This window comes from Canis lupus, chromosome 2 (genome assembly GCF_003254725.2).
Source record: "Canis lupus dingo isolate Sandy chromosome 2, ASM325472v2, whole genome shotgun sequence".
NCBI lineage: Eukaryota > Metazoa > Chordata > Mammalia > Carnivora > Canidae > Canis > Canis lupus.
The window spans coordinates 18,658,518-18,681,429 of record NC_064244.1 but is presented as its reverse complement, the minus strand read 5'-3'; the positions used below and the strand labels follow the sequence as shown (position 1 = coordinate 18,681,429).

Below are 22,912 nucleotides of genomic sequence, written 5' to 3'. Positions count from 1 at the left end.
GCATCTACAGACACGCTGGCTGGCTCCCAGACATAGATTCACGCTGCTCCCTCTTCAGTGGGAAGGCCCAGGCCACAGGGGAAGCCAGCCAGCGCCGTGATTAGCGGTGACCCCCTGACCGATGTGGCTATGAAGATCATATATCACTCAGGGCTGCATTCTGCAATTGCAAATTGGATTTTCCATTTTATTACCTGCAAAAAGGACCACATATGCTTCTTTCCAGAGCCTCTAGTACGGTAAGCTTTGCCGTGCGACCGTAATTTTGTAAACACTAAATCACGCAAAAACAATTGTCCTTGCTGGTTATAAATGGGATGGAAGGCAATAGGCAATTGTGGCTCCATTAATAAACATGGTCATTTTCACTTATGGAAATCGGTTATTTTCATAATCGCCTTGTTAAGGATTCTTCCTGAGTACTCCAAATCCTGAAACATGTGGCCAGTAAACATTATTTATCATATATTAAGCAATCCAGAGGATCTGGGCAAATTTTTCACGTCATCAAAGCAGCATTCCCTCCCTTCATAATTCCAAAATACCACAGAGTGTTTTTTAAATTAATGCACTCTGAAAGCCAGGAGCTCACTCACAGAAATCTAAGGCCATGGTCTAACAAGGTAAAACTAGCAAACCATGTGTAAAACTAGTACACATCATTAGTGTACTAGATTTGCCCAAATGCAGGTAACTGATTTGCTCTGGAAGGGGTCTAGATGGGACATTATGACAGCTAAAATATCACCTCTGCTCCTCAGTGAGTGCATACACAGAAGCGAACCACAAATGACTCCAACACAAAATAAAAGCTACATTTAGGCCGCTCCATACATAAAGAGATATTCTACACATAAATCTCTGTAATTCTTATTACTAGATATCACACAGCTAATTGCAGAAGTACATGATTACAGTTAACAAACTGAAGATGGAAGGTTCCTCCTACATTCTCACTTCTTTAGCCAAACACTTTACTGAGTAGAAAATGATCATAAGGATAACATAATGCTTATTATGTTGTTACAGTAAATGTTTGTAGTAATGAAACACTGGAAACAAGCAGAATGTTTACCAACAGGTGAGCAGCAGAATAATATATATTCTAGCCTTACAATTATCAAAATGAATGGAATAGATTTACTTGCATGCATTCACCTAGAAAGAGGTCTATACTGTAATAATAAAATTAAGAGTATTCTAAGTTTGCTATGATTTAATTTTTTGAAAAAACAAAAACAAAAAAAATCCCATGTATGTGCCTAAGTAAATGTTTATGTGAAGTGAAAAAAAAAAAAAAAAAAAAGGAAGGCACATACATCAAATTGTTAATGTGGGTTTCCCCTAAGAGAGACGGTTAAGGCAGGACAGAAATCTGAACCAGCAGAGCAAAGGGTAAACTATTTATTTTCTCTCCCAAGAATTCCATGTGCTTACAAATATGGGTTATTATAATTAAAAAATAATAAAGTGCACTGAAAGGAAATGCCAAAAACCAATTCAAAATACATGAAGCATATGAATTAGCATAAATGAAAGCATCTTATTTAAAACAGCATCATCCTATTGCAGCAAACACCATGCTTTACAGATGGTCTATAAAGCCCTAACTTGACTGAGAATCTAGGTCTGAAGCTGTTTCTCTTTCGTGCATCATCAATGCAATCAGAGTAAGCTGGGATGTCTCATGACAGCCCTCAAATTTATTCTGTGGGGAATTTGAGGCCACCCTGTCATTCTGGCAATTGTCTGCTTAGCCTTTCTGGCAACATATTTTTAAAATAGGCATTCTGTTCATTTAATATACCCAACGTATTGCTGCTTTATGATACACACTTAAACAGTTGCTCTTCCGATCTAGTCCAGGGAAGAGTACAATTTAAATAAAAAAAGAATAAAAATAATATCCTGCCAAATGGCTCCAACAAAAGTGGCATCTGATTTATGTGTATGCCTGTCTTAAAGGGTTCGGAAGCCCTGTTTTTACCAACGAAGAAAAATAGTGTTTTATGCAGGTTTCTCTCTGATGCTTTTCTTGGTCATTTGATATCTGTGTTCCAGGGTCAGATGGAAAAAAGGGTCACTCAGGCACTTGTAAATACGAGCACCCAACAAAAGAGCAGTGGCAGCCCCAATGCACACCCATAGTTGCTTCAATCTTGCAAGTCTCCATTGGATGTTAAATTAAAAAATTCACATTTTAAACGTGCTGTTCATGTAGGATTTCCTAATCATTCTTTCAAATGGGAGGTGTTCTCATTTTTGCTTGCCAGATTTTCCTTTTATTATGTAATGTTATCAAGTGTAGACAAAAGCCCAGAGGATCTGGCCAGAAGACCTGGCTCCTGATCCCAAGTAACATTCATCAACTTTGTGACTGCGACACTCTGGGTCAATCTTTGTGCTTTGTTTTTCCGAGCTTTGGTTTCCTTGGCTGCCCGGTGGGGATAATAGTACCAATTGATCAGACTCTGGAGAGCACCAGAAAGTGTATAAAATGGTTCTATAAACTGGATATCATCATATAAATATAAAATATTCTTCTCATTATTATTAAGTGAAATCTGCAAAGGAGTAAAAATATGTACTTGAAAACAATTTGCCTCAAACAGGTTTGCTCATGGAATCTGTAACCTCCCCAAACTGAATATGTAGTAAGTCAGTATTATTTATATGGTGACACTCTTATGAGGGAGAGGCCCTGTTCATAAGCTTCTCAAATGTCTGGAATCAAAAGGAGGGTTAAGATAAACTTTAGGAACACTGATTTACTTTCCTGGAAGACTGAAAGATTCCTACACAGCTGCAGTCTGAGGCACCCTCCTGGCATCAGTTCCCAGAGTGCACGAGGACATTCACAGTCCTCCTGATGCTCAGGCCTCCCAAATACCGTCATTCAGGACATCCTTATGACCACCAGGGAGGCTGGAAATGTCAGCACGAAGGGGGCTTGAGCTCCCTCTGGGGACTCCAGAAGTCACTGGTTTAATGCAACATAAACTAAATTGTATGTTCAGTAAGTTTCAGTGCTATAACTTTTTATTGGATTGATAAAGGTATCAAAAAAGCTGTTTAAGAGGAACATATACAGAATGGCCATGGTATTGCTAAAATATTTTTTTTTCAGCTAGTTTAGCATTTACTTAACATTCTGTCTCAGGTTCCTTCAACAATTTCCTCACTAGCAATACTGAGGATTAATAATAGCATTACCTACTTGATTTGTGATACTACAGACAGAAACAATTTGTTGTTCTCTTCTTCAAGGCCCTCTACTTCCGGATTACACCCTAAAGCTCAAAGGACATGGAGCTTACCATCACATCCACGTTGCCCAATTATTTTTGTTCCATAGCACACCTTTAGAAGAGCTGCAGCTCCCTTTCAATGAAACTTATGAAGTCTTTAAGAAGTAAGGGGCAGGCTGTTTAAGAAGAGTAAACTTCAGAAATTAACACTCTTAACACATAAGAGACGAAATCTAAGACCGTATCTCCCGTTCATGCTTATGAACACAAAAGTGTAAGTGAATGCAAAGACAAGAAAGACATCAAATCATATCCTGTTCACTTGAAGTTTGCAAACATCCTCCTATCAAATTGGTACATATTCAAAAGACTGTAATTCCCAGGGTTGGCCAAGGTTTGAGGATTAGATACCTCTCTACATGGCTGGTCTGAGTAGAAAATGGCACCTCTTTACAGAAAGGTAATTTGATAATATATATTAAGAGCTATAAAAATGTTCATACTGTTTGACCCAGTAATTCCATCCTACTATTAAATTTATGCTAAGGAAATGATCACAGATATCCCCAGTGATTTATGATACAAAATTTTCAATTCGGTGTTGCTTATGTTCCTCCTCAACATCTGGAAACAACTCAAATGTCTAAGGGGTTGCTTAATAAATTATAAGCTCTCATATTATGTGGCCATATGATTAAAATTGTTTTCAAGTAAAATTTAATGACATGGAGTAATAGTTATGACTTAATATTGAGCTGAACACAATAGGCTATAAAACTCATAGTATGGCATGTTTTTTAAAAAAGCATAAGTATTTACATGTATACATAAGAAAAAGACTAGAAAAAATACAGTTAAGTACGTACACACAAGAAAAGAGAAAAGACAGGAGGGAAATATACTCAGAATTCTAACAGTAGTCACTTCTGAATGGTAGTATCAAAAAAGTTACCCTTTTCTATGTTTCTCACTTGAGAAACACAGAAGCAGTGGTTCTCAAACTTGAGTGTATATCACAATTTCCTGGAGGCCTTGTTAAAATGTACAGAATTTTTGTAAGATTTAGCAAGACTTGGGGGACACAAGAAACAACAGGTTGTTGATGAGGATATGGAGAAAAAGGAATCCTTGTGCACTGTTGGTGGGGATGCAAACTGGTACAGGCACTCTGGAAAATAGTATGGAGATTCCTTAAAAAGTTAAAAATAGAACTACTCTATGATCTTGTAATCACACTACTGGGTATTTACCCAAAGACTACTAAAACACTAATTTGAAAAGATATATCCACCCCTATGTTTATTATAGTATTTATAATAGCTAAAATATAGAAGCAGCCCAAGTGTCCACCAAGAGATGAATGGATAAAAAAGATGTGGCATGTGTATGTGTGTGTGTGTGTGTGAGAGAGAGAGAGGTGTGTGTGTGTGTGTGTGTGTGTGTAATGGAATATTACTCAGGCAAAAAAAAGAATGAAATCTTGCCATTTGTACCAACAAGGATGGAGCTAGAGAGTATAAATAAAATAAGTCAGTCAGAAGAAAACAAATACTATATGATTTCACTCATGTGGAATTTAAGAAACAAAACAAAGAAAAACAGAGACTAACCAAAAAGCCAACTCTTAACCATAGAGAACAAACAGATGGTTACTGGAGGGGAGGTAGGCGGGTGATGGGTGGAGGGGATTAAGAATACATGCATCAAGGTGAGCTCTGAGTAACATACAAAATTGCTGAATCACTATGTCGTACACCTGTAACTAACATAACACTGTATGTTAACTAGACTGAATTAAAATGAAAAACAAAGTAGGTTGAAGCTATATAAAAAATAAATAAATATTTAGGAAGACTTGGGTAAGGCCCAAGAGTTTCCATTTCTAACAAGATTTTAGGGGTAGATGATGCTTCTGGTGCAGAGATCACACTTCAAAAAATCAGTTTATTTATAACCATAATCTTAGTAATAACTCTATTAATGTATAGGTATACCAAATCATCATGTTGTACACTTTAAATATATACAGTTATATCTGTCAATTATTCCCCAATAAAGTTAAAAAAACTGATCAAAGGTTTTTCTTAATAGGTTTTTAAAATTTTAAATAAAGCAGAAAAAAAATTAAATCCTGAGTACTGAAATCTGTTGAACTTTTATATATTATTACTAGTTTATTAAAGATATCAAAAAAAAACTCCACCAATCAGTGAATGCTTACCATTATCATATTTGTCAATGTAATTATAATCGCTATTATTTACCAAGCATGCAGAACGACCAGACACCAGACATTGCCTCAAGAACTTTGCCTACATTACCTTAAGCACTCACTACAATCTTGCATAGAAAGTATTATTTTCTCATTTTAAAAAAGCAAAAACTAACAGGGAGGTTAGGGTCGCACAACTAGTATAAGGCAGAGCTGGGATTCAAAGGCCAATTTATCTGGTTCTTGCAAAGCCCTTGGTCTTTCCAAGACAGGATGCACATCTCCTCCTACTGCAAAAACATACTAAGTGAGGTAGTGCTGGAATAGTTAGTAACTTGACAAGGTTTAAAAAGCTCTGGGGGAGGGGGGCACATACAGAAATACACCCCCTCACCTCCCTCACTGGTCCAGAATTCTATCATCAGAAACATTATCTTAAGGGTTGAAAGCCTGATTGCCTCCAGGTATTTTCTTTTTCCACGCAAACACTGGCAGAGAATGCCTCAGGCTGATACGCTTTCATTAAGATGACAGAGTGATTACTTTTAACAGGCAGCATTAATATAGACATGCACTTCCCTAATTCACCCTTTCAACACCTGTAAAGGTACTCTGAGGTTGCACGTGTTAAAAATATTCTAACATTACTTAGAACCTGATCAAGATCTAGATGCAAGTATAACTCAGGAACTCATTAAGGGAAGTTGGCAGACTGTGAGGGCCTGTGCGGTCAGAGTCTTAAGCATATCTAGATTTCTATCAAATTTTATTTTCAAAATTATGTGAAGAGAGGAAATGACTTCTTAGATAACTCTATAGGTAAAGGCCAAACAAACATAAACTGATTCAATCAGTGAATATGATCCCACCTTCTTAATAATAATAAATTAATCCTAATGACCCTCTCAAATAGCAGCAACTCGACTTTTTAATGGCTGACCTCAAAAATGGTTGCTACAAAGTATGGCCATTTTTCAGCCAATGGGACTAATACTGAAGTTTAAGTGTCATTGTAATATATTACCAAGTACTTGCTCATATGGAAGTATGAAACGAAATTAATTTTATTTTTTTATTTATATATAAATACCCTTGAATCCAATTTTATTAAAGGTTAAGTAAGGGATCAATCTACTACACAGAACCTAAACTTAAGTTATATGTAAAAATGGCTTGTTTCAGCTTTGCTCCTCACTCTAGAGCTTACATTTTTATTACTTTGGTGCCATGTGTTACCCTCTCTGCAGAGGCTGTAGATGGTAAGAGTGCAGATATTATGTCATATAAAATATGTACAAAGATAATTAAGAATCGTGAGTGACACAAATGCTAAATCTACATGAAAAACTGCACAACTATAATTTAATTTCCAGTGAATTCAAAATTACACTAAAAGTAAAACGCCAAATGTTTTTTAGGTAATGTTTTAACAACCGATTTTAATGAGTTTTGATGAATTTACCTTCACTTATTTTCGAGTTTAACAATAATGGCTCAGAACCAAGATACAATGCAAAGAAAACCACAACTATCTTAAAGCAGGATTTCCATGTGTATAAATATGCATGTGCATGTACACACCCACATACACACTCACCCTACCCTAGGACTTGAGAAATAAAAGCAAAAATGACATCCTATAACAGAAAGACCATAGAGTCCGGGGAAAAATTTTCAAACATCTGGTAAGTTCCTACTTTTACAGATAACTATACTGTCTTTCGGTGTAAACGATACAAGGCAAATAAACATCTCAAACTCAAACAAGAGGACTTTACTTTCTGGTGCTAATCTAGAGTCAAGCAGAGCCCAAAGAGAGAAGCAGATAAATACATATTAAAAAACTTAACAATAATGGGGTGCTCGGGTGGCTCAGTCGGTTAAACGTCTGCCTTCGCGAAGCTCAGGTCATGATTTCAGGGTGCTGGGATCAAGCCCCACTCCACCCAGGGTCTGGCTCCCTGCTCAGTGGGGAGGCTGCTTATCAACCTCTTCCTCTCTTTCCCTCTCTCCCCTCCCCCCCGCTCCCCGCCCCCCCCCTTTGTAATCTCTGTCAGATAAATAAAATCTTTTGAAAAAATTCACAATAAGGCTTAAGAAACGTGAAAGTGAAATAACCACAACTCATGGTAAAAAAAAAAAAAAAAACAACAAAAAAAAGTCTACCTTACTCCCCAAGGATCTACTTAGATAATTTACCATCCCTAACATATGAAAAAAAAGTGTTGACTATAAATAACAGAGAGAAAACAGAGATCCACCACAACTTGGGATTTGGGTGAGGATGATTGCATCATGAATTTGTTTCCAGTATTTTTGGAAAGCCAACTGTCTTGGGTTAAAAATATGAAATACTGTCACAGTTAACAAACAATAAAAAAGGAAAGTACTAGGATACTCTACTCAAGGGAAAAAACAATCAACAAACACAAATACAAAATTGTTTTCAATGTGTGAAGGTGTTTCAGAGACTCAATTTATTAACCAAAAAACAGAGCTCAAATTAGCCAAGTTCTGGCTTGGCTCCAGGCATTGGCACTTTGAAACAAGTCTTCTGACTGCTACTAGTTTACACGGCGTGGTCAATCTCAAAATTACAGCTTGCTACCATCAAATGTCAGACTACCCTGATATTCCTTAACCATTATCATCATAAAAACGGTTATCAGAAAAAAGAGAACTAGAATTAATGTTATTTTTAACAAGAGCTGTTTAAAAAAACAAAATGACAACTGAAAGTAGTAAACTATCTACTTGTGAACTTTTATAAACTATTTGCATTTATTATTTTATTTAATCTTTAAAACCTGGATATCTAAAAGAGGTGTTCACAAGGAAAAAACTTTTACTTGGTAGTTAATCTGACATCAGCAAATATAAGCAAACGGGGCCCAAGGCTTCATCGAGAGCCGGGCCTTGTATTCAATAGTGCAAATTTAAAATCGTAAATGCTCAAGTCTAGGATAAACAAAGTAGGCTACGCACAGTGGTCAGAAGAGTGGCTTCAACTTTTAAACACCTGTACCCTAAAAATGCTATCGTGCAAATTCATTCACAGGCGTCCAGACGCCCCTTGCATCAACAACGTGTGACTTACTGGATGACCACGGCCAAACGTGGCTTGGCCTTTCTCCTCCACCGACCAACATGCCTTCTCCCTGGGCCTCTTGACAAAACGTAACTCACTCAATGTCACCTCTTCAGACAAGTCTGTACTTCTCCACAGAAATCTGATCCCTGTGATTTTGGTCTACCAGAAAGCCTATTTGTTTTGTAGTATTTATTGTATTTTAGAATTTTGTTTGCTTGTTTTTTTCCTTTGGTCTGTTTCTCCAACTTCACTGTAAGTTCCATGGACACAGAAGCTGTTATGAACAGTCTCGCTCTGTGTGGTGCCTGGCTCCGCTTGTAGCAGCGGCTGCTGTGTCTGTAACTCCCATCACGTAACCAAACTAGAATTATAACCAAAATGTTTCCTTTTCAGCATCCCTCCCTATGAAATAGGATGGGGATTTTGTCTTACACATTTTTCTTTTCCTGGTGCCTTATGAATGACGGTGATATACTTCTCAAGTAGGATGAGAGGTGGTCCCCTAAGGGTGCCTTTCACATGACTTGGGAGGAAAGTTTTAAAGGCAATAACACACTTGATGGTCTACACCTCATCCCAGCCCACCACAGACTGTGATGTGTGCCCTCTGCTGCCCTATTTGGTGGTGGTGACCAACACTGCTGATTTCAGTGAGCTGGGCAGGGAAAAAGACTGCCCGGGAAGTGGAAGGTAAAGACTCAACAGCATCGCAGCAAGCCCCCAAAGGTGTGTCCAATCGGTGGACTATTACCAGTGTTTACGGTCAGTGTGCACAATTCGAGCTCACCCCAACAGAGAGAAAACAACATGTATGGCCTAAGTGACAAAGAATTTGAAAATGAGGAAAACACTTTTTGTATTTATGTACAACTGACTAGGCTGGATGCCTTCTGTACACGATCTCGAAGGCACTTGAAAAAGGTGAAGGGGCCTCCCAGTTAAGGAAAATGAGGTTTGGAGACACTTCTGTCATTTCCTGAAGGCCACAGAGCCAGCAAATGGCAGCAATGAGATTCACGCCAAGCTTTGCTCCTTACATGCCATGGTGAGTTGTCAGAAAGGACCAGTTTGTCTGTTTGCTTATTCTTGCCCATTTTCCTTCTTTCCTCTCTCTTCCCTTTTCAAAAAACAAAAACAAAAACAAAAAAAGACAGTGACAATGGCAAACATGCTCTGAAGTGTGCTGGGGTCAGCATAAAACGGCTGACTACACCTAAAACAGCACATAACCATGACTGTGATATAAAACAGATATAAAATACTCAGACAGCAAGTAAATATATGTATTTCAGAAATATACCTACAAATACAAATCCTAAATACAAATCAAACAGAAATGCACAGATTCACTGACTACAGACAATAGCTGAATTACATAAATGATCTTGATTTTACAACACAAAACAATTTGTACAATATCAATGAGAACATTTAGGGAATGAATAAGTCCTAGGAATTTACAGTTAATTCAGGTTCGGCAGAAAACCCCCATTACTTCTTGCTAAACATTTTCTCATAGTACTGGAGTTTCTCCTATTACTATGCCAAAAATAAATTTCTCCAAGGAGCACAATTCTCTTTCATGTGCCTAACATGTGCACACATACAACTTCAGATATCACATAGGTTTTCAGAAGTTATTTTATATGGCACTGCAGTAGTTTGCTAGGGCTGCCGTCTAAAATACCACAGACTAGGTGCCTTAAGCAACATCAAATTATCTTCTCACCAGCCTAGAGGCTGGAAGTCTAAGATCAAGCTGTTGGCGGATTTGGCTTTTCCTGAGGCCTCACTCCTCAGCTTACAGACGACTGCCTTCTCACTCACCGTGAGCTCACATTGGTCTTTGTCCTGTGGGAGCACAGCCCTGCTGTGTCTCTGTGTGTGCAGCCCTGCTGTCTCCCTTCTTACAGACACCAGTCAAACTGGATTAGAGCTCATCTTAAGGTTGGGTGTCAGGGTTCTGCACATGAATCTCAGTGTAAGGAGGGTAGGAAAGTGGGGACCAGTGCTGCCTGTAACACCCACTGTCTTCATTCTCCTGATAGTCAAGTAACTAGAGCTGCACAAAGTCTGCCCCACATACCTGATTTTGATTAATCAAAGTACTTGTCCATAAACAAACACTTGTTTAGTATAGTTTTTGTCACAAAGAAGAAACTGGCCCCAAGGGGCTTGTAGTCTAGTGGTTCCAATGAATAAATATAACAAGGAGATAATCAGAAAACAACAGGCACTAGATACAGAGTAGACATAGAGGCAGAGATCAGGAACAAGTCTGGATCTTAGTGGGTCTTCAGATAAGGCGGGAAATCATCAGAGGCAAAGAGCCAAAACCACAATTACAGGGAAGAAAGGGAGCCTTGTATGGAGACAGGCAAGGGGCACTAGACCATCAGGAGCCCTATCAGTCATGCTGTGGAGCTTGGGCTTTATCTGCACGTGTATAAAACAATGAAAGGGTTAAAGCAGGAAAGCCATAGCTCAGACCTCCAGAGACTGCACAGGTGAGTCACTCTGTGCAAGACAATCAACAGTCTTTGCCACAAAGGCACTTTGGTATGTGGCAGTGAGCCCCCAGCAGCTGCCCAAGCAATGTTCCAGGTGAACCTGTTACTAATGATAGTTGAATGACTTATAAATTGTTCTTTATTAATTAGGCTACATTCAAGACCAACTCTTTAATGTCAACACGTTCATACACTTGGGTGAGAAATGGGCAGAGAACAGCCAGTGTACCAATAACTGCAACAGAAGAACAATATTCTGGCAATCCTCATCCCTTTCCATGTATTTCCAGCCAAATCCCAGATACACTTACTTTGCCTTTGAGCAAGTCACGTACACTCTTTGTATCCCTGCTGCATCCGTCCTCTGCAAGATGAGATAAGTGTTCACCTCTCAGGGTTACGAAGGGATTAGAACGGGTAACAGATGTAAAGCTTTCAGAACAGTATCTGGCACACAGCAAGTACAACAGAAATATACTCTATCACTACCACAGTGAGTACTACTACTCTACTGTTAAATGAGAAAGAAGAGGAGCACTTCTGATTTAGAAAATTGATTTGAAAAAGCTTAAGAAGTGATACCCAGGCTTTTCTATGGCAAACGCATGGAGAGTGGTCATCACCAACTTCAACACGATTCAGGAAGAGACGAGCACGGTTTCAAGCATGGCCAGTGTGATGGACCCATGAGACCACAGAGTGCAAACAGACCATCAGGTATATGGTCTGGATTCTCAGGAGAGACAACGAGCTACTTTGAGATCATGAAGGTAGAACTCATAAGTAAAACAATTCCCAATTAAAGTTAAGTATCTTCAAGAAACATGCCCATCTAACGTTTTAGAAGGGCCAAACAGACAATACTCCAGAAAGCAGAGGTTAGGAAAAAAAAAAAAAATCAAGCTTTCTGAAGAGCATACTACTTATATATAATTCAAACCACTATATATTCCTATAAAATACTCTGTAACTTATATTAATTGACACAATTTGAGCTGGGGGAGTCAAATGTGTGGCATTCTGATTTCATTATTCTTACTGGCATTTTTTTAAAAAAGATTTCATTTATTTATTCATGAGAGAGAGAGAGAGAGAGAGAGAGACAGGCAGAGGGAGAAGCAGGCTCCATGCAGGGAGCCCGATGTGGGACTCGATCCGGGGACTCCAGGATCACACCCTGGGCGGAAGGCAGACAGTCAACCGCTGAGCCACCCAGGCATCCCCTTACTGGCATTTTTTAACTATGGGTACCATTTGGTAGATGAGAAAAAGACGAATATAACCAGACATGAAGGTTAAATTTCTCTTTAATTATACAATAGCCAGTATTTTTTCATCCTTTTGAAGAAAATACCTCCTCAAAAATGTTGCTGCCACTTTAAATCTTTAAACTATGTACATTTTTCAAAGAAGTCCTGCTCCTTTGTAAAAGTTATGGTTCTATCTTCAGGGGGCTGCCATGTTGGTACCAAATTACACACAGCAGAACAAAAAGTGCCTCACTACAGTTCAGTGAAGCAGAGGAGCAGGAGCTCCAATGGCACTTTTCAGATGCTATTTGATGATGAATGATAATATTAAGCTCCTACTTGAAGGCAGCCTACAATAATTCTCCATTCCCTGATATTAAAAACCTGTAAAGGAACATAAAGCTGGCCTCATGCTATAATTTACCCCCACTGGTTAAAGCACTCTTCTGAGATAACCAGCCTCAACTAATGCAGGTCATGAAAGAGACAGGTTGGCAAGAGGCTGGACCCGGAACGGTGGAGGCTCAATGCAAGGCAGGTAAGGAAGAAGACCAATGGAGATGGCACCCAAAGGGCACTGTTTTCCCATACTGGTCAATCTGAATGATCAGCCGTGGATTTTAAACATACTTATTCAAATCTAAGGTAACTTAGGAGCCATCCAGTTAACTGGGATGGTGGAAAAGCATTTTTCTGTATTCCCCTTTCTTAAAATCCATTGGGAGGAAGAAGAGGATGAGCTCTTACATGAAACAAGTAAAACATCACCGCCTCCTATCAGAAATTATGATGAACAGTAGCTGAATTCTGGGAGATTTCAACCAAAATGAGAGGGAATGTTGGTAGCTGACACAGAGCTCCTCAGCATTCAAGCATGATAGAGATTACTGTAACAGTCCTAAATGCCCCATCAAATGGCCCTTTTGTTTGAAGTGCTGATACTTAAGTCTGAGGGTCTGCTAGACAAATGGGGGGGAAGTGAATATTCCCAGAATAACCCTGTTCCATAGCAAGCAGCACAAGAGGAACTGATGGGTGATGTGCAAACAAGCATCTCCACCCCCTGAGAGGGGGAAGGGGCAGAAAAGGAGGGAGAGGAGGCTCTCTGAGAGCCTCTGATTCCACTCTTGACCCCCAAAGGGCAAGGTCTAAAAAGTAGGAGAGATTTTGTTTTAAGCAAATACACATCTCAGAGAAACAGGACTGATGCATGAATAAATCACATGGGAGTAGTAAAAATGAATGAAACCAGCCAAATGCAACAATACAGATGAACCTCAAAACACAATGTCAAATGAAAGAAGCCAGAGTACATATTAAGTAGTTCTCTTTATATAAAATTCAAAACCAGCAAAACTAAATAATAGTATTAGAAGTTAAGATAAGACAGTTATTACCTTGGGGCAGAAAGGAGGCCAAGGGGGACTTCTAAGATGCTGTGGGTTTTCTATTACTTGACCTGTGTAGTTGATGCTTGAAATTATACAGAATGATAATCCACTAAGCTATAAGCTTATGCCATATGGACTTTTATCTATGTATATTATGCTTTAATAAATATAGTGAAGAAAGAAGGAGAGAGAAAATAAATAAGTAATCCTAAAGCTAGCCTAAAAGAAAAGACAAGACCCTCACTATGAAAAAATCAAACTGCCTTCTGAGGTCTCCCTAGTAACATTCAATGTCAAAAGACAATGCCTACAGAATTCTAGGAAAAGAAAAGGTTACTCAAGGTTTTTATACCCAGACAAATAAATTATTTATCAAATAATGAAGGGCAGGTATTTGCAAGTATGCAAGAAGTCAGGACATAAACCAGCCTCTCTGCAAGACAACTACCTAATCATTAAATCTAGCCAATTAGGAACAAATCAAAAAACTATCAACTCTGGGGCGGCTCCAATGGTTTAGTGGTTTAGCATCGCCTTCAGCCCAGGGTGTGATCCTGGAGACTCAGGATGAGTCCCAAGTCAGGCTCCCTGCATGGAGTCTGCTTCTCTCTGCTTGTGTCTCTGCCTCCCTCTCTCTGTATCTCTCATGAATAAATAAATAAAATCTTACAAAAAAAAAAAAGCCATCAACCCATTTTGAAACATAGTTTTTAAAAAGTTACATATATTTATATGTAAAATGCTGAAGTGTATCCATATGTATAGCTTGACATCTATGTATAAGAGGCCTCAATGCTACCCGTAATTTTTATTTTTACTTAGAGTGATCTTTTAGGAATTAATACGTTGATATTCTTGGTCAATTAGTACAACTTTAATAATTTCTTCATTTGATTTTCCTTTCTTAAATAAAATTTAACATTTTAAAAACATTGTTTTGTTTTTTTTTTTATATCTGGGTGGCTCGGTCTGTTAAGCATTCAATTCTCGATTTCAGCTCAGGTCATCATTTCAGGGTTGTGAGATCAAGCCCCACATCAGTCTCCACAATGGATGTGGAGCCTGCTTGGGATTCTCTCCCTCCCTCTGCCCTCCCCCCAAGTTTTTTACTTATAAATATATTGCCTTTATATCTCTTGACATATCCTCCTGTCCACATCAACAGACTTATCTCAAGTGATGGTCACTAAAACGTAATAATTAAGTTGCTGAGATTCTGAGTGGATTTTTTTTTTACCCCTTTGAATGTTTTAGTTATTTAAAATAATGAATATAAATTACTACATAATAGCAATAGTGTATTATTTTCCAAATTGAATTAGCTGGTACCAAAAAATGAGGTCTCTTCATTTTGTCCTTGACTATCCCTACCCTCACCAAAGAAAGAAAAAGTAAAGAAAGCCCAAAATTTAATGTACCTAAAAACCAGACCTCATTATCTATGATCTGTATCTACTAGACCAAGTGAGCCATGAGGTTCACGCAAGATCTTATTTTAATGACAAAATATGATTCCACGTGAGGAAAGAAACTGTCTAGGATTTGACTGTTTTACAAATAGCGGACATATTCTGATGGCTAAATCTAATTTCTTGTGTTCAAAACCATCACTCTGAACTCCAGAACATTTTCTCTAATAACTTACCTGGAGTTAACGAGGGAAGAGTTTCAAGCAACTAATTACTGCATATCCCTCCCAACACAGGCTGCCAGTTGGCGGCGTGTCTACAGAGAAGCCCACTACTGAAGGAGCATGTTGCCACCCTCACCCATGCAGTGACAGCAGTTTCTGACTTTAGGTCAACTCACCTGGGAGGCAAGAGCGAAGATGCTGCGCCTGGCTGCATCTTTTGTAATAATTACGTGGAGGAGATACGCGGAATGGAGACAAATGGATACAAATCCTCCCAAAGCACCCAATTCAATTTTTACATTAAACAAAAACACAGGCTACTCTGTCTGAGATAAATAAATGTTTCCGGTACATTCACAATCACCGTGAAGACCAATTAAAGTTCAAACATAAGCTAGCAAGAAGTTTAGAAATCCTTTTCCTTAAACACAGCAGATGGCTGTTCAACTATGGATTACAGTTATAAACATCTAAGTATTACTAATCGTGCAAGGTAATAATAGGGCTGGAATTTCAAAGTTCACATCTTTTAAAAGACATGGTATGTCTAACTCAGGCCACTGTTTCTGGCACAAGTTTCAGGAGACTCTTCAGGAGAATGTTTTTGCATTTTTCACTCCAGAAACATACTGTGAACCAGGCCCTGAAATTTCCAGGGGTGAAATGTGTAAACATTAACAGTAAAGTGATAAAATAAGAAAAATTTAAAAACAGTACTGAAGACACCTCTAGCCAAACGGCGTCGTGCTAATGACTTCTACTTTTAGATGACAAGTCGTGCTATTTAAACAACCAAATCTCGCTGCAGACATCCTTCAGGAACAGGTACCAAGGCAACCACGCTAATGCCAGGCTGTGGGGGGCTGTGGGGGGCTGTGGGGAACCGGGGGAGGAAAAGCGCCTCGATTTACTGATAACGATCCAGAACACCGCCGCAAACTTGAAAAATTAACTGAGGAAAAACTAAAAACTGGACCTAATTCAACATCCATCTGGCATCTCTGAAAAAGAAATAACTTAGGACTCCCTGTCTTTAAAAACTTTGGTATTTCAAAACTGCAAATAAGGAAGATTCATGTCTTCTGAATGAGATTATTTTAAAGACATTTTGTGGTTGACATTTTAGTGCTATTTCTGGACATGCCATCTTTGGTTGATTACTCAGGTATGGAATATTAAGTTAGTGTCCTGTAACTTACTCCTTTCAGAGCGGCTAGAAGCATGACATTGCTGCTGTCAAAATACGTCATGAAACACTCCTATTTCAAAATAGTTTTGTGTTAGAAACTATTAGTCATAATACCAATACATAGAATGAGTGAAGCAGGCAATACAAACTTCATTTCTATTCAATATGAATAATGAAAATCAAGCTGTACATGCACCTACACCCATCATCAAAAACGCAGACTCAAATCTCAGTGGAATTAGGATCCTGAAGTCAAGAGATATCACACAGACCAGCCAGTTTACAAGATTCTGGAAGATGCGAGGTGGGCCCACCAAGAAGGGGGTTAAAAAGAAATGATATGCACAACTGTAGTTGTATTATGAAGCTCATGTGTACAATTACTATGTGTGATAGGGAACAATGGTCCTGCAAATATCTTCACGTCCCAATCGCCAGAACTTGTGAATGTCAGCTCATATAGCAAAAAGGATTTTGCAGATGTGATTAGGAATTGGAAAATTGGAAAATGGGAAGCCTCCCCACCCCCACCCCACCCCCCACTCCACCCCCCACCCCCGCGGTGGGCCTGATATCATTGCAGTGGTCCTGCTATGAGGAATGAGGAAGCAATCAATGTGAGGACCACAGAGCAAAAAATGCAGCAAACACTACAGCTGAAAAAGGCAAGGAACTGGATTCTCCCACTGAGCTTTCTGAAGGAACCAGCTCTGCTGACACCTTGATTTTAGGTCCGTGAAATTGATTTCAGATGTCTGACCTCCAGAACCGTTAGAAAATAAATTGGTATTGTTTCAAGGCAATAAATTTGTGGCAATCTGCTACTGCGCCAACAGGAAACAAATACACTGTGAAAAAATATTCCGGGTGCTTAACTACATTAGCTCTTCCAGCTATTCACAACATCACTTTTTAAAAAATGCCTCAACAGACGATTCATAAGATGTCTACAAAAATTGTTGCCTCCCTGTCACCCAAAGTGAGAGTAATAGAAGACATTTTTACCTTGACATGGAAAATTTGCAAATTAAATGCATTTGCATTCTTACAGAAGCTATAAAACAATATTAGCAAAAGTATAAAAACAAAACTGCACTTCCTATCAGGCCCCGAAAATGGGCATTCTTCTCTGTTAAGCCCATTAACCTCCATGCCATTGCTATGATACTGGCTGTCTTTTGTGTATGGTAGGAAGTTTCAGTTAACGAGGAAGAAAAATTATTAGACAATCCCAAGCTCCTGGCTACTTCAACTGGGGAAGGCAGCGCAGGGCACAGGAGGCTGGAAAACCAGTGGAGAACCAGCTGTTTGTCAATTATGTGTTCACTGCTCTCTCCCCTACTCATCACGGTCATGAAGGAATAAACAGGTGACATATATGACATCACCAACGCAAAGACACTATGACTCTGAGGCTATCAAGTCAGGACTTTAGGTTAGGGAGGAGTCTCTTATAATTTTTTTTAATGGAATTTTAAAGATGGCTTGCAAAAACAGTTTACAATAACCCCCTCTGTGACAGTGCCCTTACTTCCTTCGCACAGTGACCCTGGGCTCACTCTTGTGACTTGCTTTGTACAATGGGACATTAGCAAATATAAACCAAGCAGAGACTTGGCAAGTGCTTGGCTGCCAGCCTGCCAGCCCCCAAATATGTAAATGAGAGCATCCTCAACCACCAACCCCCCAGCTGACTCTGAATGCATGAGAAAATCAAGGAAATACCAGCTGACAGTCTAGACCAAGAGAAGTAGGAGCAAATAAAATGGCTTTGTCTTAATCCACTAGGTTGTGTGGCATTTTGTTGGGCAGAGAAAGCTAACTTGATAATAGTTAATAAAGCTAAACAAATACATTGTAGAAATTTTGAAGAATTAAAAAAAAGGACTAGAAAAATAAAAACCTAGAGTCCCAATATACAAAGATCTTAGTCAAAAACTTTTTGATTAATTTCATTTTAATGTAGCTATGTAAACATTTCTCTATAATTAGAATCACACTGTAGATTCAACCTTATGGTGTGCTGTTGTTAGCATTTCCCATGTCATTTTATTATTCCATAATCTACCAGCATTTATTTAACCATTCTTTTCTCGTTGGACTTTAAGGTGGCTTCAAAATTTTCACTATAAATACTGCGGCAACACACACACACACGCATGTGGGCGCGCGCACGCACACACACACACACACACACACACACATATATCCATCCCTCTGTATTATTCTATTTTAAAGTCTTTGTTAACTGAGTTCTGGATTACTTCTTGAGGACAGATCTCCAGAAAGAAACATACTACTAGAAAAGGTGAGGAGCTTCTACAGTGCCCAACACATATAGTTATGTATAACAACACGAATTTACCACCCAACAGCAATGTATGAAAATATTCATTTCACCAAACCCTCACCATCACTCTGTATTATTCTATTTTAAAGTCTTTGTTAACTGATATACTAAAAAATGGCAATACAATTTAACCTGCATTTCTCTGATCACAAATGATGGTGACTAGATTTTCATACGGTTGGCCACCTACCATCTCTTGCAAAACATGTTCTTCTGTTAATTTTTCTTACTGAGAGATGAAAAGTATGTGCCTTTTAATAGTGGTTAAGTTGATATGGTGAGGTCAGGGCAGAGATTTTCTTTTTTAAAATATTTTATTTATTTATCTAACAGGAGGGGTGCCTGGGTGGCTGAGTCCGTGAAGTGTCTGCCTTCAGCTCAGGTCATGACCTCAAGGTCCTGGGATGGAGTTCTGCAACAGGCTCCCTGTTCAGCAAGGAGTCTGTCTGCCTCTCCTTCTCCACCTGTCTCTCATACAGCTTATGCTCTCTCTCACTCTCTCAAATAAAATCTTTTTAAAAAATACTTTATATTTATCTGACAAGAAAGCAAGTGAGCACAAGCAAGGGAAGTAGCAGAGGGAGAGGTAGAAACACGCTACATGTCAAGCAGGAATCCCAATGCAGGGGCTCAATCACAGGAACCCGGGATCATGACTGGATCAGAGGCAGACACACTTAACCAAGTAAGCCACCCAGGTGTCCCCAGGCAGAGATTTTTTAAAGATTTATTTATTTGAGAGGGAGAAAGACAGCATGTGAGAAGAAGGAAGGGCAGAGGGAGAGAGAGAATCTCCAGCAGACTCCCTACTGATCATGGAGCCTAACTTGGACCTTAATCTCACAACCCTGAGATCATGACCTGAGCCAAAACCAAGTCAGACACCTAACCAAGTGAACCACCCAGGCACCCCCTTTTCTTTCTTTAAAGATTTATTTACTTTAAAGGGGCAGGGGAGAGAGAGAATACAGAGATTTTTAACCCCAGTTCCAATGGTCATGTATACTTTTTTTTTTTCCTAGAGAGAACCCATAGCTTTCATTAGGTTCCTTAAGTAGTGCATGATGTCATAAACTCTAAGAACCAGCTGACCTAAATGGTAAAGAACAGCATTAGCAGTTCCATCATTGGGATGCTCAGAGTTGTCTAACCAGTCACAGAATACATAACTAAATGAAAAATAGACAGGAGTTGTGATTAGTAATGAATGAAGGTATTGAGGAGGTAAGAACGGTGGCAAAATAATAGATTAAATGTGTACCTAAGGCAAGAAATTTAATAATTTAATATATATCATTGCTATCCTTTTTTTTTTTTTAAGGCCAGCTGAACTCTCATCTCTACTTGCTATAGGCTGATTGTCCTATTATTATTGAAGCCCTAACCACTAATGTGATGGTATTTAGAAGTGAGGCCTTTGCCAAATTATCAGGTCACATTGGCAGATCCTCATGAATGAGATTAGTGCCCTTATAAGAAGAGACACAGACAGATAACCTGTCTCTCTACCACGTGAAGAAATGACAAGAAGATATCTTTCTACGAACCAGGAAGAGGGGCTTCAATGGAAACCAATCAGCCAACACCTTGACTTTGGACTTTCCAGTCCCCAGAATGCTGAGAAATTTCTGTTCTTTAAGCTCCATAAGCCCATGACATTTTTTTAGACCATGTGAAGCCATGCTGATCTTTGTCTGAGCTGCAGTCCTCCTGCAGGTATGCTTGGTGTCCCAATTAAACAGCTCCTAAACCGTTTCTCAGGTTTCATTAGGTTATTGGCTCCATTAAGAGGGAACTCTAGGTCTCTCACAAAGCTTGGAAAGATGTTAGAGAATACCCACTTGTGAAGCACTTAGCGGATTCCTAATCACTGCCACACAGCACACATAATGGTGAAAAGCCTGGAGTCTGACTCTGTCAAGTCACCTCCTCTAGCCTTTGGTTCCCTCATCTGTAAAGTGGGCAAAACAGTTACCCCATCTCATGGGTATATCTTATTTAGGAATAACTATCTGATTTAGAAGAGGTATCTAGCTATTAGGATCATCATTATCACTATTACTGACACATTTTCAGGGTCACACTTATCAAAACCGCTCTAAGACAATGAAACGCCAACTTACAAAAATCTTAGCAACACAAAAAATTGTTATTCAAAGTGGTGTTTGAGGGACTCCTGGGTAGCTCAGTGGTTGAGTGTCTGCCTTCGACTCGGCGTGATCCTGGAGTCCCTGATCAAGTCCCACTCAAGCTCCCTGCAGGGAGCCCGCTTCTCCCTTTGCCTGTGTCTCTGCCTCTCTCTCTCTCTCTCTCTTTCTCTCTCTGTCTGTCTTTCATGAATGAATGAATGAATGAATAAATAAATAAATAAATAAATAAATCTTAAAAAAAAAAAAAGTGGTGTTTGCTACAGTTCATGCAGTCCTGGGGTTATCATTTGACAGCACAAAATCTTCTAGTTTGGAATAAGAGAGTTGTAATAAATTGAGGTTCAAAACATGGTCAGGAAGGATTCAAACATGGTCAGGAGATTTTCCTTAAAGAAGTGAACAGCTATGGTAAAAATAATATGATATTAATAATAATAATAATAAATTACTTTAGAAAGAAGTATACTGAGTGAGCAAAAGTTCTATATCATCAATCAAAAGTATGAATGAAAAGAACAGTGAAGCATGATCTTCTGGCCACCGTCCTGGGAACATAGTAAGCAGAAAAATATTCTCCACACTGTTGTAAGGTTGGGCAACTCACTTTTCTGCATTCTCTTCCAGCAGATTATAGCTAGTGGAGTGTTTTGGATAGCAATCCCTTTTCCTTTGGCCAACCGAAATGACCAAACAATGAACCTTTAGCACCAACCATTGATCTTGCTAATTGCATCTGCCACTGCATTTGCTTCTTTTGTTTCCAGTCAGTCCTCTTTTGCAACACTATTCCAACTGTTAAATGGTCAGAACACACAAAGTGACAGATTTAGTGCTTCACTGGCAATTTATATAACTGACTACAACTCTGCTGTTGTAGTGAATCATGATTTATCTGCCTCACATTGTGGCACATAACTTCTTTAAATGCAAGGGAAAAAAGCCAACACCTCCTAAAAGTTTATATATGACCACCTACCACTATAGCCTATGAACTAGATTTGAGAGAGAGCTGACCATGAGTGATGGATTTCTTTTCTCTTTCTGTAGCTATAACTTTTTGCACAATCCATTCATGTACCTGGGCTCAGTCAATGTTCATTATTTGCATGTGACTCAGAGTACGATCTGGGAGATTCATAAATGACGCCAACAGTGAGCTAACAGAAACTACAATTGAAGGGTTAAAACCAAGGAACATTTGTGGGTGCATGGATGGATGGGGGCATCCTACAATTCCCCCACTTGTATGTAAAATTTCCTGTGTGAAAATATACATTTTGGGGAGAGCAGCTCTCTATAGGTTTCCCTGGTTTCTGAAGGGGGTCAGTGATTCTTGAAAAGATTAAAAAGATTGCTTAAGGGAACCTGACCTATTGTTGCAAAATAAAAGAGACTAAAGGCAGGGTGCCTGGGTGGCTCAGTCGGTTAAGCATCAGACTCTTGATTGCAGCTCAGATCATGAGCTCAGGGTCTTGACATCGAGCCCCACATTGGGCTCTGTGCTGCACATGGAGCCTGCTTAGTTTCTCTCTCCCCCTTTCCCCCTGACCTTCCTCTCCTGTTTAAAAAAATAAAAATTAAACTTAATTTAAAAAAAAATTAAAAGGGATTAAAGGCATAAGCAGGTGAACAATGAAATATCAAAGGATATCAAGTTTTACAGCAAGGTTATAAATAAAGAGATGAGAGAAATGATTGGTGCTATGGGATAAATTGTTCCTTCTCCCCTGAAATTCATGAAGTCTTAACTTCTAGTCCCTTAGAATGAGACTATATTTGAAGAGAAGGTCTTTACAGATGTCATTTGGTTAAAATGAGGTTATTAGGGTAGGCTTTAATCTTGTCCTTATAGGAAAAGGAAATCTGAACATCCAGAGTGATATGTGTG

At 38.9% G+C, this 22,912-nt stretch overlaps 1 protein-coding gene and 1 long non-coding RNA gene across 7 annotated transcripts in view; one reads left to right on the top strand and one right to left on the bottom strand.

Moving 5' to 3' along the window:
- Positions 1 to 22,912, bottom strand: part of RSU1 (Ras suppressor protein 1) — a 249,472-nt gene that overhangs the window by 143,734 nt on the left and 82,826 nt on the right. The window lies entirely within an intron of this gene.
- On the top strand, positions 19,962 to 20,629 carry LOC112658909 (uncharacterized). The gene is made up of 2 exons (XR_003136013.1): positions 19,962 to 20,098; positions 20,196 to 20,629. It is a non-coding gene; the product is annotated as an uncharacterized LOC112658909 (long non-coding RNA).